Source organism: Calidris pugnax, unplaced genomic scaffold, assembly GCF_001431845.1.
Source record: "Calidris pugnax isolate Ruff unplaced genomic scaffold, ASM143184v1 scaffold54, whole genome shotgun sequence".
In the NCBI taxonomy this organism is placed as follows: Eukaryota; Metazoa; Chordata; class Aves; order Charadriiformes; family Scolopacidae; genus Calidris; species Calidris pugnax.
Genome location: NW_015090864.1, coordinates 12,490,346 through 12,505,479, shown reverse-complemented (window position 1 = coordinate 12,505,479; position 15,134 = coordinate 12,490,346). Strand labels below are relative to the sequence as shown.

Genomic DNA, 15,134 nt, shown 5'->3' with positions numbered 1-15,134 from the left:
TTTAAAAAAAAAAAAAAAAAAAAAAGTGCTTATTGGAGAGGCTGATGCATTTCAATTGTAAACAAAATGCCATACCCAATTTTAATGAGTCACAAGGTTTGATTAATATTTGCTCAGTTCTAGAAGAACACTACAACGAGTGGGACATATATTGAAATATTCATATCTATTCTTATCAAGTTATGCTGTTGGAAAGTAAAATGTTTGTCCAGTCCATTGATCTTGTGAAACAAGTCTGGAAGAGACATAGTAAATTCCAGTAGAAACATATTTTAGAGATAAACATGTCAATAAGAATGTGTCTATTCCTTGTGGCATAGAAATGCTGCTTGTTTTTTAATATATGACACCTCCTGTTCCGGCAGTTTCTGAAAAAGCTCCTTAATCCAGACTCATTTTGTGGCAGTAGCTTTTAGACCCTAAACTTGCAATACAAAATATAAGCAGCTTTAAGGAAAAGTGTGTTATTTATGAACTGCAAGCAACAGTTCAATAATTCAAGTCCATTAGTCATTTACTCATATCAAGTCTGAGTCCATCCAAGGCAGATTTATGAAGACAGTTCATAACAAACAGTAGTCACTTTCCACTTCCTAAATCTGCTTAACATTTGTAAAAGTTGAAAAAATGCATGTATGTACTGAGGAGCTTTGCATCTTTATGTCTTTTATATAAATGTCAGAATTACTAATTTTATTTTTTTTTAAATAAAAGATCTCTAACAAGCAGCTTTACAAGATACTATATTTTGAAAAAATTCTGAAGGCTTGTAATTTTAGAAAAAAATGGTGGAAAAAGTGTAATTTTTTTATTTTTTTCTTTGTAGCTTCTATCTGTTGCAACAAAGTTTCCTAGGGTAGTGTAATTTTTATTTCTTAATGAAGAATAAAGGAGTTTTAGTATTCAATTTGTTTCCATTGTATTATTTTTATTTTCAATGATTCAGTATTTTTCAGAGGTTCAAGAATATCAGCCCATAATTAGTCCAATGATAATGACTAAAGGCAATAGTGATTAGTAAGGGTGACTTCTGACCACTTGAGCAGTTAAAATGATCAATGGGTCTCCAGTTTGAACATTGTCTTTTAGTAGCTGATGAGGAATTCCACAAGTCTGGAAGGAGAGTATAAAAGCAGCAAGATAATGTGGTTGGAAAGTATTACTAAAGCTGACATCATGTCTCTTACAGCCAGACGTGTAGAGCAGCGCTGTATCATATATGGCAGATTTGAACAGTTTGGAAAGGTGCTGGCATCATTACATATTTGAAAGGAAAAATATCCTACTAGTCATGGAATAATATTGCATGGGAGGAATGAAAGCCCCAGTATTCTGGTTTTATCAGACTTCTCCAGTTCTTGCCAGCACAGGAATAGTTCCCAGTAGCAGGAAACCACAGTTGGCTCCTAAGAGTTCCCATGCCATTAGCTTGTAGATACAGGAGAAGATCTGTCTCAAACTTTACAAGGTTTTAAAATATATAAAACAAATAAAAAAGCAATCACCTGAAGAAGGAGCTCTGCAAATCACTAGAATGGTTGTCATCACACAGGTTCCCTAATGCCTCCATATTCTTTTTCCCAGCATCTGGAGCAGTTGGTACCCAGCTCAAAAGCATATTTTAAGTTTAAGCACACAACTAATTCCACTGCTACCACATGAGTAAGCAGAAGTGGACTGAGAAACAGAGGGACAACCACTCTGGGCTCTAGTTCATGCCCTGACTTATGTATGAATTAACCAGGAAAGGAAAAAGACTGAAAGGAAGCAAAGAAATTCTAGACTGGAGTTAGGATGGTTCAAATAATCTAATGATTTGGCTCACAAGGAAAGTTTAGAGTCCTTATTTCAGAGTTGCTAAAAATCTTAAAATGATTATGATAATACGGAACCAGGTGAACCATCAAGACCTCTACATTAATTATTATTCTCACTTCATGATTCTTTTATAAGCGAAAGTACTATATGAATATTCCAATAGTTAATTTATATGCCAATTCTTATGATTCTCCCCCTTGAAAATTGTGGATAAAAACAGGAGAAACAGTATCACAAAAAACAAAACAGCATTTCATAGTTAACCTTGAAATAAATCTAATGCAGTAGGGAAATAACTTAGAAATAAATGCTGAATGCTATCATTACAAACCCACATTAATTTAATTACTGCCAGTCTATCTTAAGTTCTGAAAAACTTCAGGCTACACCATTAAAGCTCTAATAACTGTATTGGTAGAAGTGCTGCTTTCATTGATGAATAACTCAGAAAAACAGAAATGTTGGTACTCCTATGCACTATTTTAGCCACCAGCCTACTAGGACTGGTTGGAAAGAAACAACCACTGGAGGAAGATGACTTTTCAATAAGTTGTTAAAGTTAACACGCTAAAAATAAATATTGCAGTTCTTTAAGAACACCTGGGAATATGCCACATTCAACTTCTAAGCAGAGTAAAAGTATAAAAAAGATTACAAAAAGAAGTGTTGAGAAAGGACATTAAGATGTAATAGCTATTGCATAGTTCCCTATGTGTTGCAGTTCCATAATTTTCCTTTCATTTTCATTGATAAAGGCTGCTAAACCAGGAAAAGTGCAAGAAAAAGGGACCTTCCAGTATTTCTCCTGTTAGTTTTGATTTTTCCATGTTACAAGTTCTTTCCTCTTTGATTACAGGGTGCTGCATTTTGTGGTGGAGAGATTATTACAAACTTCAGGACTAGACTGAATTTTGAAAAACAATTTTAATTCAGTTTTCTTAAGTTTTGGATGTATTTTCAAAAGTACTCAAGTGAACACAGTAATCTAGGACTTCCAGCAAATGACTTCTGAAGGGCTGGTTGATGGGACTGGGTTTGGTTTTAATATTACATTGTTTATGGCTAAATGACAAGAATGAATTCCCATGATTTTTACCCTGGTTTCCTAGAAGTCCTGGAAAGCACTGTTTAGTAAACATAAAACTAGCTTGGATATGTGAACAGCAAAAGGAAGCCCATTCTGTAATCATTTCTTTGCATCTCTGTGTTCAGTTTCCTTTTGCATCAGCATTCAGAAAGTCACTGCATATTAACAAACCACAAATTGCAGAATCAGCAGCAGGATGATAAAATGAATAAAACAGCAGGTAAGGGAAAGAGATGTGTGCTTTAGGAGGGCTCTTTAAAGCTGCAACTACATTTCTGCAAAATTGCTTACAACGAGAAGTGTTTTACTGTACCTCGGTTCTTCCTCCCTCGCAATCACCAGCTGGCTTGCAGCTGGGGGATGTGCTGCCGTGCAAAAGGTTTTGAGTGACGTTGTATGAAAACGTGTGCCAACTTCATCGTAAAAGCTTGTGTTAACCAACAGCCTCTCTGCTCTTTTAACAGAAGTGTACGTTCTGTGCCTCCTGTCTGGGAGCTGACAAGCAGCTCCTGATTGCCAGGCATCTGTCACTGGCATGAATGGACAGTGAAAACCTACTCTCCAGCTCTGGGTTTAAAGACGGTTGGCTCCTACATTTATGGAGAGCAGCTCTGCTTCCAATAAGAAGTGATTCTTAAAAATTTACCATCTCAGATCTCTTCATTTGAGGACAGGCTGGCTGCTCTGAAAAGGAAATATCTCCAAGAATGATATGGCTCTTACAGTGGCTGTGAGCACTTGAATGGAAGATTTATGTTTAAATATATAGACAGCAAATCGAGGCTAGGCTTGCAATACAGAAAAAGTACAAGGGAAATATATTTTCCCTTCTAAAAAAAACAGACAAGCAGAAATGCTGGGGCTGGGGCTGCAGCTCAGCGAGAAGGAAGCCAGCGCAGATAAGGGGGTACCTTGGCAGGATCTGCCATGTTTGCTCACCCTGTTTGGCAGTGCATTGAGTAAGGGCCAGAACCAAGGATGGCTATATGGCCAGCAGATCCAAACCCCAGCACCATCAAGGCCCTGAGGACTGTCCTGTCAAGCTGGAACAAATGCTGGTTTAGTGAGTAACCGGCCTCAGGAGATGCTACTGCTGATCATGGCAGCATCTACATAAAAGTAACATTTTGCCTATGTAGGTGCATTTAGGCCAAGTTTTGTCCAGTGTCTGGCAGGGTGCAGAGTGATAAGGAAAAACCAAGGAAACGGAAGAGCCATCCAAACTGTGAGAGTAACTCACCATTCCTGCCGGCATGGTAACTTCAGAAATTAATGGAAACCCTCCAGCGGTCTTTTCTCTACATCCAGCACGGCCAGCAAGCTCTCAACCCCACTGCCTGCTTTGGAAAGGCTAAAATACCAGGGTACTCCCCTGGTACTCCCATTAAACCCTCACAATCTCACTACTTCAGTCCTGACTGTCAAGCTTTTCATTACACTGGAAATTTTTAGTTTGCCTGCAATGGAACAGGTGCAAAAATATGTATCTACTTATTAATTTGTGGCAAAACAAGTAATTGTCAAGTTTTTGAGTAGCGAAACAAATATGTCTCTTTTAAATTGGTACCTGAGGAAATTCCGAAGGTATGACAAGTGGTTTCCAATTAAATATTTAGGGGAATGGGTATTATATTTTGTAAAGCAGCTACATTACATACCGTAGTTTCCCTTTATACTAAGGGTGTTTTCCTACTCTCCAGGAGGGAGATACATCATCAATTAAGATTGGAAGTAATTATTAATAGTAGCATTATTTGTTATTAGTAGCAATGTTTGATGTTAAAGATGAATAAAGATCGTGTCACAAACCAAGTTACATCTCCTGGAGCAAGACATATTGCTGCTGTTGTATCTCTGTTTGATGATTAGTGATAAACAGGATCCACCAAGTTGTCAGAGGTAATGCTGAGGCACCAAAGGCTCTGGAAAAAGCAGAAAGCAGATTCTACTTATTGTCACACAAACAAATATGTAACTGTAACCTGTTTAGAAGATTTAGATCCTCAGCAAATATAAATGGGGGTGATTATATTAGCATCACTGACATTCAATTTAACTTGATCTTCATTAATTTTCTCATAACATTCCTGTTCCCATACATTCAGTCATCAGGTAGCTTATGCTTTGGGATAGAAGTATAATGTAAGATTGTGCTATTAAGTTCACATTTCTGGACTTATGGTACCTACAATGACAAAGGAAAATCAATCTCTAGAATGCTTCACCAGTAGGAGTCATTTAGCAGATCAGAAATTCTGGAGCAGCATAAAATTATTGATCAAAACAAATTGAAAATGTTAAAGCACAATGCTTACATTTCCCTGGTCTTGAAAACAAAAACCCTGATTGCCTGTGTAGTGTTCTATAAAAAGAGAAATAAATAAATAAACCCCACTTGCTGGTAAACCAAATGAGCTATTACCAGAAGATGGCAGTGATGTCTTTTTACAGCTGCAGTCACCATGCCATTTACAAGAATAACCTAATTGCTGCATAGTCGTATCATAGTAAAAAAGGGACATTGGTATAGTCAAACCAATTATCTCCTGGTATCTTCAGCAGTCTATTTGATGTGGTACAATTTTTCAGTAATTTTCAGTTCTGTTACTTTTCTTCTATTTTTAGACGGCGGTTGTTTTGGAGATCAGCCAAGCTCTAACAACATCAATAACATTTCAGTTGTAACATTAACAGTTTGACACACCTTAAGTTTGATTATTTCCAAATTCAAAGAATCTGGTCGAAAGCCATTTTCCCATCAGTCACTAGGTCTAGGCAACTCCCATTTGCTTTGCTTTTTTGCTAATATAAAGGAAACTATACCAGGAAATGTAGCGAGTGTAAATTTAACATAATCAAGAACATTTTTTTAATTGTATCTACCTCATAGCTGTATATATGAGCTCCCAGATGCCAGGCCACAATGTGTTTCATTAGAGGGGAATTCCCTAACCTCAGCAGAATGATGCTATGCTTCCAAAATGCCTTTAATTTCATGTAGTGATGAGAGCCTGACAGCCGTTCGCTATCCCAGATGATGCAAAGAGCTATAAAGAGAAATCAAGGTTTCTGCTTTTAATTTCATAGGTCACAGAATTATACCATCCAGAACTAGACAAATGAGTGATTTGTGGAAGGTATGTGATGCCTTTTGCCATAAAGCCTGTCACCCTTACACACTTCATTGTCTCATCAAGCATGAGCATGTCTGCTACTGCCAGTGCCGCCGTGAACTGAAAGCCTTTCAGGTCAAAGGTGATGCTGCCTATCAACAATTCAGCAATAGTAATATGATCTGCCCATCTAATTTTTCTTAGAAGAATAAAGGCTTTTAAATTGAATTGTACAAATTAACTTAAACACTGTTATTCATAATAATACTGACTTAAATGTTTTTCTTTGCCAGTTACAGAATCCCTAAGCTCCTTATTGCTATGTAAATGTGAAAAACCCAAACCTTAGCAATGGATTGGAAGCGCTGATTCTTCTAAAGTCCCCTAAGCAAACTGAACACTGAGCTGCCATGTCAAGCCTGTTAAGTCATTTGAAGGAATTTGGGAAGTCAGCACACTTGGGGTAATTTCCTGGCAATTCATCTATAATGTCTACTGCCTGTTCCAATTTCTGACACATAGATATATTATACCCAACTGTGACCAGCCTGCATAAACAGTAAACTCTCTTGAAAATATAGAATGTGAAGAAATAGGCTTAGTACTTTTTAGAACTGTAGATAAATCATATCGAACGTGAAATACCAGGTGATCAGATCATGAATGGCTGAATACCTGTGTATATTTTTATCTAAGAGCTGAACGTAAAACATGTTGATAATACAACAGTATCAATTTTTTAAATTATTTCAGAGTGTTTGCCAAATACCTAAGCATCTGAAGCAATCCTACAACACATGATTAATTTTCATGTTTGTCTAACACAAGCCCCTCCCATTTATTTAAAGAAAATTACTTAAATTCTTTCCAAAGTATGTTTGATTTCACTTGAATTTACCAGGCTGCTGGTGTATATTTTAAATTATGCAGCTTTCTGAAATGAATAGATATGTCATCGGAAGTTTGGTGATGTTTTATTATAAAAGTGAATTGGAAGCTTTTAAAAGATCAAGGGCAATAATGCAAAGATGTAGGTCAGCTGAAATTTAAAGTTCATGGAGCACTCTGAAGGCTTTTAAATACATCTCAGTAGGAAATCTGTGAGTAAGACTGCAGGTCCTTGCCACGTGGAAATGCCTCTTCCTTATGAATTTGTAATTCCAAACTCCAGAACACTTGCATAGCCCCAAATATTTTCCTTTTCATCAGTTCTGGTGGACTTTTCATCAGCGAAATGACAGAAACAAATCATGCCCAATGAAATATATAATTATTTCATGTTTTGATCCACTAAATTGTGAAATTAAGAAAACACTTTGTGGATATTCTTTTTTAAACATGAACAGAACAGTTTGGTGAATGAAGCTTTAGAAAGTTAGAGGTGTCCACAGTATTGGAATAGGGAAGCATTTCCTTTACAAATATATTAATAGATGACAGCCTTTCTCAGCCTATTGAAACGAATATCTTTTTTACCATAACTAGTGTATTTCAGAACCCTCTTCAAGCCCTTCTTTTTCCTCTAGCAGGGTACAAAGAAACCATACAGATACCCATTACAGAGCCCGAAGTCTGATGATGAAATCTAAAGAAACATTTCCCTTTTTGTTCTCTCACCCCTTTAATTTTGCTCCTATTTCCAAAGTTCAGACTATTTCTATGCCTGGATAGAAAATATATATTTCACTTTTTGTACCTTATTTTGGTAAAAATAACAAAATAATTAAAATTCTACTGAAAAAGCATTTATTTATATCTCTTCTTCACTAAGATAATCAGTACACCTCATTCTGGATAATTCTTTCGACCATAATTTATTTTTTTTAAAAAATCCATACTATTCCTAATCTTTTTGCAACTGTCAGTAATGTCACTGTGAAGGAAGAAAACTTAAAAGAAATATTTTGGTGGTTGTGTATAAACTAAAATCCAATCAAAATAGTCTCCGGGTAGGATAATTTATACCAGTTTCTACTGTGACTTTGTCTAATAAAACAATCAAATGCAAAGTTCGCTCTGTGATGACTGAAGAATTGGACTATGCAGAAAATAAAAAATTGGCAGAGCAAAACATCTCAGCTGTAGGCTATAAAGGAAAAAGGACTACAGAAAAGGTCTCTGTTAAAAAGAAAAACAGTGACTGAAGAATCATTTCTACATTCTGGAGACCTCTTTTGAAAAACGATGACCCTGGTAACTGGGCAGACAAAGAACATACTATTAGTGAGCATTAACTTCAGGACTGCAGCCAAGGGACAGATATTAGAAAATGAATAAAGCACTAAAAATCTCTTTCTCTCTCAAGACTGTGGAAATATAATGGCAAATTAATTAAGAGGAACTATACAATCATGTGCTACGATCTTGTCAATTCACAAGCTAAGAAAGGTTATACAAGGTCAACATTTGGATGCAACCCCCTCTTGGGAGCATCCAGATCAGCAAAGTCCAAACTTCTTAGAGTAAAGGCCAAACACATCATTCAATAGTATCAAAGGGATGATATCCTCTTTTTGGACAGGTTCTCTTCTCTGTTCTTAGGTAGCTTAAATGAAGAGCAGAGAGTTAAAAGCATAAACCAAGTTTTCTACTGGAAATTCATGTGCACTGCAGGAAAATAATTACCTATTATAGTAAGAGCAGATATAAAAAAAAGAATAACAGGCCAAAAGCTGAAAATAAGAAATTCTTGAGGTTCACAGTACTTCACCAGATCACTGTGGAGGCTCCCAAGGTAAATGGTGAGGCAGGCTTTTCATTGTAATACTGATCTGTGTAAATAAAATTAGCTTAAAACATAGAAATAATTATAAAATGCTTTAGAAAGAAATAATTAGAAAGGATAGAACTACATTGACTTATGCTTTGGTTAGAATTTATCTTGTCTAAATTAATCTCTAAGATTAGACCCTCTTTGAGTTTGTTTTCTAAGCTCCCTAATAATTAGTGGGACAAGTGAGAAGCACTTCTAAAGGGAGAGTGTTCTATTTGCATTTTTAGACACTGTCTGTAAACTTGCCTTCCAGGTGTGCCTGTTTCTCTCCACGGAGCTTAGAAGAAGCTTGATGAATATCTTGGGCTGGGGACATAACTTTTTGATGATTAATGTGGAAATATATCCAATCCTCATTATCTCTACTCTCCATTCACTCTCTGGAAACATGAATGATTGCAGGACAAGCTCATAGAAGCTCTGACTTCAATAGGAAAGCTATAGATGGTTTATAATCCAAACACTACTAAGACCCGTGGAAATGTATCTACTGACAGAGATACGATAGGAATCTGGAAGGAACCCTGGAATGGTATAATTTGATCATGTTTTTCATATCCATATTCTAATATGGTCCAAAAAGTCAGACTATATGCACAAAATAACTGAAATTGCTTTTTCAAAAGCAGTCATTAGTCTGTCATTACAACTGCCATTTGGTATAAATCTTTTGTGCCATAGCTTTCACTACCACACCAGCAAGAGAAATGCTGTAATGACTGCAATGATTTGAAAGAGACAGTTTTGTAACTTTTCACTCAGCTTCCTAAAAAGCATTACTTCTTCCTGCAAACCTTGTTTTACTTGTACCTTTTGACTTAGAAAACACTGACCAGTAGCATGGAGAATAATGGTAAAGGCAGGATATTTTTTGACTGAGTCCACCGTTTGGTTTAATGAGGAAGACTGTCATTGTCTGAATTGTTACAAATCACTTTGACAGTTAATGGAAAAATGGAGGACAAATTCACTTGGTGCCTCTTCAGTTCCCTCTCTGATGTTTTTTAACCAGAGTTACAATAGTATCCCGTTTCCCTGACCTGTATAAGGAATGTGGGCTCAGTTACATTTTCGTTTTAGAAGTCAGAGATTCCAGCTGGTAACAGCAGCTTTTCTGCCCTTTGAAGTAGAGATAACAGATAATATTAGATTTACAAAAGCCCAGCAACATTTATTAAATTTTAGAAGCCTTCCTTCTAAATACACAATATCCTTTAAAAACTTGATCTAAGGGGGATTATGAAAGATAGAGTGCTGTAAGAAGAGAGAGACTGCTGCCTGGTGTAGTTCAGAAGCAATAGAGAGCACACTACAGAGTATTTTGTTCTTCAAGTGATTTTCATTTGCTGCTTTATTAGTCATGTACATTTGAAACTGAGAACAGTGTTAATCTGACAAGATATATGCATCTGTTAGAATCGATCTACCAACTCATGGTATTCACTAACTTGGTGTCCCAGCTCTTTATATAGTGAGATTTTTCCTTTTCTGGAAGAGATGATTAGGAGCACACAGAGGGTCACTCCAAGGGGCAGGAAGGATAGTCTTTTCTAAAGAGGCAGACTAACACACATCCTTACAGAGGAAATCCAATGGTAGTATTTATTTTCTGATTTAAATACATAAATGAGATTTAAAAACTTTTCACTTTTCAGAGAGGTAAAAGATGCAAAAACGAACAAATACCTGCATTGGTGATAATCAATAGGAATAATGTCTGTGGGGGTACTATTCTTGCAGTTAGATTATGGACTAGCAAGGATTAGCAACATGTACTTCTATTAATATCTCTTGTCAATTTATATGATGGTGATGATAGTTAAATAATTAGAGTTAGTTTGAGTCTTGAGATACTACACCATTTAGGGAGAACACACAAACAAGCACACTACCTACTGAAACGCTGAAGGTGAAAGAAGATTTTATCCTATTAATTTCTCACTCCTCAGGGAAAGTTTTGCTCTTGTAGTAGAAAGATTAAGAGGCTGAAGCCAAAGCTCTGAGCAGAGAGGGAAAGTATGGCATGGGCGTTTAGTCCCTGCTTTTCTCATGCAGCAGAAATACACAAAAGTGTGTGGGCAGAAAATGGCACTACATCCCTCATGCAATTGCTCAGCTACCTACAAAATGCGGAATGAAATATTCAATTTAATTTGTTTTTTAATTATCCCTTCCAGGTTATGTTTTATTTCAATGTATGCCAAAGATTTATCAGACGTAGGTATGACTTGTTCTAAATTACATTTTTTGAGGATCAGTATGTGATGTGAGAAGTCCAACTTCCAATCTTTGGTACTCCTGAGAGAATTCAGGGTGAAAACTTTATTTTAATAAAGGTGACAATGTGAAAGAATATCTCTCCTAAGCCAATTAGCAATTCAGCCATGAAGTGATACAAAGTATGACTATTCTAACTGAAAGGTTTGCTTTTGTTTTTTTATGGGTTTTTTGTTTGTCTTTTTTTTTTCTATTTTGGGTTGTTTTTTAGAAAGAGTCTTTGGTCAATTTGGAAAATCTTTCAATCAGATCTACTTTCATGTCAACAGATCACTTCATTATATAAGCTGCATCAAGCCCCAGGAAACACCAACAACAACAAAAAAGAAGAAAACAAAACAAAACAAAACAAAACCACCCCAAACAAACAAACCAACCGACCCAAAGAAACCCCAAAACAACCAAAAAATGGGAAACAAAATGTTGAGGATGGAAAATGTGCACTAACTCTTTTATTAAGACAGCAATTGCAAGATAATTCAGAACACTTCAGTTTCAGATGAACCAGATGTCTGGTGCATATGTGGAATTCCCAAGGTGACCTGTTCATGAATACCTGACACCAACAAAGACATAGGAAAAGATATGAATGTAGAACATTCATTGTACCTGTGAGCCTTATACTGCCTGTGTCCATTTTTACAGAAATAGCTGGAAATTTAAAGTAACGCATACCTTTTGCTCCATCTCTGTCTCATCAATCAGCCAAGTAAGGATTTCTAATGTTTTACTGCTGCACTCCTGAAATCTGTGTGAAGTTCTGCTATTAGGGAGCTATAGCTGTGGTTTCTGGCCAGCTCTAGGACTAAGGGAGAACATTTCTTTCCTGGGTGTTTTTTTCCATGGAAGAACCCCTCACCTCTTCCAACTCAGCCTCATTTGAATGGAAATTTGAATGGTACATTAGGTGCTTGGCTGAGCATTGGAATATCTGCCAGTTCGTCATGCCAAATGATCAAATTCAGCACAACAAAAAGGGCAGTGAGTAATCCATTACAGTCTAGTCACAGTACGTTAAAGTTTGACATACATGAGGCTATTCCTAATTCAGGCTTCTTTTTGCTATTATCATTTTAGAGATCGGCAGCTATGTGACATTTGTGCTTGCATTACTCTTTAGTCAACAACTTATGTCAAGTTTACAGGGAGTTACCTGGACAGATTACTGCAGATACAGCAACCTTAGCATGTCTGAATGACTGACCACTGCTAACAGATCTCTTCTATGCTTTACACCAGCTATGCTTCATGTATTTATGCTTCCTGATTTATTATCTCACAGATCCCACTTGTACTCTGTCCCTGCCTTGAAAGTAAACAGCTTTTAATGCAGTTTGTAGGAAACTTGGCATCTTTTGCATGAATGTCTCAGCTTTCAATAGATGCAAAGAATTATAACATTCTTGAACATTTATAACTGCTAGTATTACACTGTATGGTAGCTTTATTTAGAACTAAAGTTATTTGAACTTTGAAGTTCCTAAACCTGAGTTTCAAAAAAATAAATCAAGTGTGAAGTATGAGTCTATGTACAATTTCTTTGGATGTCCTACTTTTTTCAGTACAGTCAACACAGCTGTTCCATTCCTCCACTCTAGAATTACAAGACTTTTTCCAAAACAGGTGTCCATTTTGTCTTCTGACTAAACAAAGCCTAAAAATAGAGCACAAAGCAGAATACAAAGCTTAGCATTTTCCTCTTTAAATTTTTTCTGTAGAAAATTGTGTTCAGGTTTCTTTTACACTATGCTGCATACCTGTTTCTAATGGCCATGGTCTATGATGCTGAAATAACAGTACACAGCCATGAATATTAACCTACATCAACACCTTATATATAAGGATTTGTAGTTAGCTGTTATCTCTATCCAGAATTTGTCTATTTATGGTAAAACATTTATCACTTTAGAAATGCATAGTAAGATGCACAGATGCATAGATCAGAGAGCTGGGCAGTTTACTCATGAGAAACAATGGACAGCTGAATTACAGCCTTTTTTTGTACAAGTAATGCAATTTTTCTGAATGTATTTTTTTAATAATTCATCAGATCATATATGCCATCCAGGTATATTTCATGTACTCACCTGTGACTAGAGATCTACACCTACTTCTTCATAACCTGATATCTAAGTTAGATATCCTATAGTTTCTGTTAACTGATTTGATTGTCTAAGCTTTACAAACAGCTGTAGCTTTCAGTTAAGAAATTAGGTGGCAAATGAATGAGATAAAATATTCAAACATGATTTGTTGGAACTTTCTTAATTGTTAAGTTTTCTGAGGAAAAAAAGGATACGTTTCTTCATTAAAATGTCTTTTTTCCCCAGTAATGTTCATTTGTTTTCCTTATTCTTTTATACCTTTTCCTTATGCATATGAAGCATAGTTGTAGTAGGCTATGCATATGGACTTGCCTCCTACTAGATCAGCCTCTTCTGTCTAGCCTACTCCTTCACACAATTATTTATGCAGAAAATGACACTCTGTATCACACTGCAGATCCTTGGTTTCCTCAGTCTCATACCCCATGCCTTCTTTCTGTCAACTAATGTTCCCACTTCCAAGCACAAATATCAAAATACAAAATATCAACCCCATCTTTATGGAAACCCTTATACAAAGAGACACAAATGTGGACTAATTTAATCAGTGTTAGCAAGCATGTTCATGAATATATTTTTTCCCCATTCAACCAGCTCTTCAGTAAATGTTTAGATAAGATTAAGAAAAGAACATATGTAAGTTGCTTACCAAAAAGCATTTTATATCTGTCATTTTATGTAATACAAACATAAGCTGAACACTGGGAGAGATTTCCTGAGGTGGAGATTGGCGCTGAAATAGTTTTCCAATGAAAATTGAGTAGGAATCCGTAAGAGATTTAAAGCTAGACAAGATAAAATAAAAGACTGTAGGGGAAAACATCGCAGTGACAGAGAGCAAGAATATGTTTAATAGGTCTTTTTCCATCTCTCACCTCTGTGCTTTCATGATTATTTTTTTCTGCCTGAGAAATTTTAAAAAGCTTCTTTTTGATAAACAGAATGATTCTGTTCTCTAAAGCTATATGATTTTAGATTATAGGAAACTCAAGAGCTTTGAGTTAGTGCTCTTGAGGTAGCACTTGAATGATGATAGAACAAAATGGAGCATCAATTAAATATATTTTAAGTATAATTAAAAAAAATGTGATTTTAATTTAAAATACATTGATGCCATTCTGCCAAGGCTGTATTAATTCTGAAGAACACTAAACATGGTCTACTAAACTCATTTATTAGAAATAGGAGACTTAAAACAAATTGAGCATATATTGATGATTTCTCCGTGTTGCCCCTTAACTTCAATTGAGATCTGGGGACATGACAATTTTGTTCTGTATTTGAACAGCATCTAACACAATTGAGTTTTATTCCATCACTCAGTGCTATGACTACAAATACATAGGAAATAAAAACCTAGCCTACATTGCTGATAGCAAATTTAGCAAAGGGAGGCATATATTTAAAAATATTTGGTTTCTAAATAAAAGAAAATCATTAGATCTGTCTACAGATGTAGGGAGAACAGGTGTAATAATAAGCATGAAGCATTGTCCTTAAGAAGAGGCACTGCCTTTTCTGCCATTTATTTATTTATGGATAAGAAATTACAGGACTGAATATGAATTGATGAAATTTTTGTTAGTTTTCGAGACCTTGGCAATTCTTCCAAGAGATTCTTCTCACGTCACATAAAGTTAGAATCAGAGAGACAGTCAGTAGTGAAGACCAAAGACCAAAATATATATATAAGTGCTATGGATTTTACTGTATAAAAATGTTCTGGGTTTTTTCCTCTAGCTTCATCTCCATTCAAAAATTTTACTAATTTAATTAAGCTGATATAAATGTAGTCAGATATATGCAAAGTCAGCAACTGCAGCAGTTGAACCCTTCTCCAAATTAAAGGCATCAGGTTATGTGAGAGTTGTTTAAGCAAAGACTTACCAGTTAACCTGTATCTATTGTAGAATTGGTGTAAATTCTTTGCGGTCAACAAAGTCTGAAATAGAAGCTATAAG

The 15,134-nt window shown here is 35.8% G+C and overlaps 1 long non-coding RNA gene across 1 annotated transcript in view; it reads right to left on the bottom strand.

Annotated features, from left to right (window-relative positions):
* LOC106889680 overlaps positions 1 to 11,849 on the bottom strand; it is a 13,738-nt gene extending 1,889 nt beyond the window's left edge. The window contains exons 1-2 of the long non-coding RNA XR_001412379.1: positions 11,744 to 11,849; positions 4,715 to 4,827 (exon numbers count right to left, since the gene is read on the bottom strand). This is a non-coding gene — a long non-coding RNA (uncharacterized LOC106889680). The remainder of the gene's footprint in view (positions 1 to 4,714; positions 4,828 to 11,743) is intronic.
* Positions 11,850 to 15,134: the final 3,285 nt, after the last annotated feature.